Consider the following 3,599-nt stretch of genomic DNA (forward strand, 5'->3'; position numbering starts at 1 on the left):
ATGGCCGCGATGGCTGCTGTTGGCAGTGCTCTTGGGAGAAAAAGTTGACGCGTGTCACCACAGCTGTAGCCAACTTCACAGATTCCAGGAGTCGCGCGGTGGCTACAGATGAGCTTGCTCACAATGTAAACAGGTGACCAGCAACGAGGACCTGCCGAATACAATGGAAAATCCTTGCAAGGAACCTCTTAAAAAATGCCTCTTGTGTGGAAAACGTGTAGATTACAAGAATGTACAGCTTTTATCCCAGTTTATTTCTCCGTGTACTGGATGCATTTATGCAAGACACATAACGGGCCCTTGTGGGAAGAAACAGAAAGAAATCACAAAAGCAACTAAGAGGGCACAAATAATGGGTTTTATGCCAGTCACTTACAAGGATCCTGCATATCTCAAAGACCCCAAAACTTGTAACATCACATATCAGGAGTAAATTATGTAATATTATTACCAATAAACTTACTTTATAGTTAAAAAATGCAAGCCATCTCAGAAGCAAGTGGAGGGCAGTGAAACAGAGGAAAGCGCTCAGTGAGGTGGCTGGACACAGTGGCTGCAGCAAAGGCTTCAAGTGTAGGAACAACTGTGAAGATGCTGCCGGGCCTGGCCGTCTGTGGTACTGCTGTGCATAGGCTGGCTGTGGGTCGGAACCGAGGCGATAGCACCTAACTACAACGCATCTCAAAAGCAAGAGCAGAGGAATCCGATGACCATCCACAAAGAGCCACTCGCAGAGAGTGTGTGACATCCTTGCCTGAAGTGGTGGATGGAGCGGAGGCACCTGAAGCAGCAACAGATGGAGGTCATGTGACAGAGAAGAGAAGCAACCCAGATACCATGCGATAATCCGTACACATCTCAATTTACGGGATAGATAACTCTGTCTTTGGACAGGATGTTGGCTAGCAGGATGGGGAGCTCCTAGGACATTTATGCATATCAAATGGGCTTTGTAACACTTTCCTGAGAAGAACAGAAGCCCAGACTGATAGGCTGGTGACCAGGGAAAGATGGGACTGACATGACTTAGAAAAGGTACTGCTGGGGACAAAAGGCCTATATCCTCGATGGTTTCTAAATCTGATTCCCTAATTACCTCCTCTCCCATAACTGTGATTGTTGTCTGTGAGTTCTGTATGGTCATTGAAAGAGACTGTAAAACTCAGCAATGAAGCAGAGTGTCACGGGAGGAAGAATTGGTGTTGGAAGGGAATTGGAGGGTAGCGGCAAGACGGACCTCTGCGTCCTAGGATGGAATCATCCCTGTGCAGGTGTGCAGTTAGGCCCCTTTTACTGTGGTGCAGCCAGTGGGGTCAGGTGCCGCCCCAGCCCCATTTCCTTAGTAACTACAAACATCAAGTGTCTTTCCAACTTCAGAATGAAACAATTTTGTGCACTAGAAAAGGGATAATGCAGCAACTTATTTGTAATATAACTTTATTTTCACTAGAATTATATAAACCATTTTCTATTGACATTTATATATTAGAAAACGTAATTTTTAATGTTATCAAGATATTTTAATGATTGAGCATAACAGTATATTTAACAAATTTTTCCTATTGTTTCCTTTTCTTCTTAAACTATTGTAAATAACACTTTAATACTGTTTCATAGCTGATATTTGTCCCCAGCTTTGATTATGCCCCAAGGGAAAAATGATAAAATTACTTTTAAAGTGAAATCCCAAGTTGTCCTTTTTAAAAAAAAATAAGCTTTATATTTTAGAAAAGTTTGGGGTTAGAAAAAACAGGGTTTGGTTATTTTAAGACATTTAGAGCAACACTTTATTTTGTTCTTCAGAAATTGTTTACACCAAAATAATGGTTTGAAACTTTTTGTATTCCTTTAAAGATTATTACTGTATTTTGATTTTTTAATTTGCTGTGCATGTTCACTTGCTCACTCAGTCACTCACTCGCCCCTTTCTCACTCACTGCCATTGAGTCAACTTCAATTCCTAGTGGCCAATATGAATATTATTGTGATTATTAGGTGCCCGCAAGTGCCTTATACCTCATAGCTGTAATATGCACAACAGGACGAAGAACCACCAGTCCCATTCCGTCCTCAGAATTGTTCTTATGCGTGAGCCCATTGTTGCAGCCACTGAGTCAGTTCATCATATGAAGGACCGCTCTCTTTTTCACTTCTGTTTTACTAAACATGATGTCCTTCTCCAGGGACTGGTCTCTCCAGACAACACACCCCAAGTACATGGGATGAAGTCTGCCATTCTTGCCTGTAAGGAGCATGCTGTATCGTATACTCTTTCAAGACAGAGCTGTTTGTTTTTTTGGCAGTCTATGGTCTTTCAGTATGCTTCTTTAGCACCTAATTCAAACACATCTATTTCTCTTCAGTCCTTATTCAAAGTCCAACTTTCACATGCATTTGAGGTAATGGGAAATATTGGCTTGGGTCAAGTGCACCTTAGACCTGAAAGTAACAGCCTTGCTTTTCAACACTTTAGGGATGTCTTGTGAAGTACAATGAAGTACATTGTTCGATCTTGACTACTGTTTCTATTGACACTGATTATGGATCCAAGAAAGATAGATGTAATCCTTGACAAGTGCAACTTTTCTTAGTTTATCATGATGTTGTCTATTGTTTCAGAGGTGAATTATTATTTTTTTACATTGAGTTGTAATCCACACTGAAGGCTGGAATCCTTTATTTTCATCAGCAAGTGCTTCGAGTCTTCCTCAGTTTCAGCAGGCACGTTTGTGTTATCTGCATTATAGATTGTAAATAAGCCTTCTTCCAATCCTGATGCCACAGTCCTTTCCTGCAACCCAGCTTCTCTGATGACTTGCTCAGCGTACATATTGAGTACATAGAGTGAGAGTGTACAACTCTAACATATGCATTTCCTAATTTTAAATCTTGCGGTATTCTCTTCTGTTTGAACAACTGCCTCTTGATCCATGTCAAAATTCTACATGGGCACAATGAAGTATTCTGGAATTCCCATTCTTCTCAAAGTTATCCATAGTTTGTTATGATCCACACATACGAATACTTTGGCATAGTCAACAAAGCCCAAGTCAATATTTTTCTGGTGTTCTTTTCTTTCAGACAAGATCCATATGAGCTTAGTAATGATATCCCATGTTTCACATCCTCTTCTGAATACTCCTTGACCCTCTGGCAGCTTTCTGTTGGTGTACTGCTGCAGCCTTCATTGAATGACCTTCAGCAAATTATACTGGTGTGATATTAATGATATTGGTGTGTAATATGAGCCTACTGTTGTGGCCCCATTCTTTGGAATGGGTGCCAATATTGGTCTATCCCTGTCAGGTGGCCGCATAGCTGTCTTCCAAATTTTCTAGCATAGATCAGTAAGTGCTTCCAGAGCTTCCTCAGCTTGTTGAAACATTTCCATTGATATTCCGCTAATTCCCGGAGCCTTGATTTTGGTGAATGCTTTCAGTGCAGCTTGGATTTCTTTCTTCAGTGCCATTGATGCTTGCTCTTAAGCTACTTCTTAAAATGGTGGAATGAGTGTTCATTCTTTTTGTTACAGTAACTCTATTTATTCTTTTCATCTTCTTTGGATGCTTCCTGCATCATTCAATATTTACCCTTAGAAA

The 3,599-nt window shown here is 40.8% G+C and overlaps 1 pseudogene; it reads left to right on the plus strand.

Moving 5' to 3' along the window:
• On the plus strand, positions 1-433 carry LOC142443545 (small ribosomal subunit protein bS18m pseudogene; annotated as a pseudogene).
• Positions 434-3,599: the final 3,166 nt, after the last annotated feature.

The sequence above is a fragment of the Tenrec ecaudatus genome, chromosome 3 (assembly GCF_050624435.1).
Source record: "Tenrec ecaudatus isolate mTenEca1 chromosome 3, mTenEca1.hap1, whole genome shotgun sequence".
Taxonomy (NCBI): domain Eukaryota; kingdom Metazoa; phylum Chordata; class Mammalia; order Afrosoricida; family Tenrecidae; genus Tenrec; species Tenrec ecaudatus.